The sequence below is a fragment of the Glycine max genome, chromosome 9 (genome assembly GCF_000004515.6).
Source record: "Glycine max cultivar Williams 82 chromosome 9, Glycine_max_v4.0, whole genome shotgun sequence".
Lineage (NCBI taxonomy): Eukaryota > Viridiplantae > Streptophyta > Magnoliopsida > Fabales > Fabaceae > Glycine > Glycine max.
The window spans coordinates 41,359,340-41,359,742 of record NC_038245.2 but is presented as its reverse complement, the minus strand read 5'-3'; positions in this window follow the sequence as shown (position 1 = coordinate 41,359,742).

The following is a 403-nucleotide window of genomic DNA, read 5'->3' as shown; positions in this document are numbered from 1 at the left end:
TATTCAGCAAGAGTTGGTGGATGCACTTGCAGGGGAGGCTAAACTGGAGAAAGCAATGTCTAATGAGGACAAGACAACATTGATGGAGAAGGCACATAGTGCGATCATTCTCAGCCTAGGAGACAAGGTTCTGAGGTAGGTTTCGAAGGAGAATACTTTTGTTGGTGTGTGGTCAAAGCTTAAAGCTTTGTACATGACTAAGTCCTTGGTTAATCACCTTTATCTAAAACAATGTTTCTATTCCTTCAAAATGCAAGAAGATAGGTTTGTAGGGGAACAATTAGATGTGTTTAACAAATTGATCCTAGATCTAGAGAATATTGGTGTGACAATTAATAATAAGGACCAAGCCTTGTTGTTGTTGTGTTCTTTACCAAAATCTTACTCTCACTTCAAGAAACTC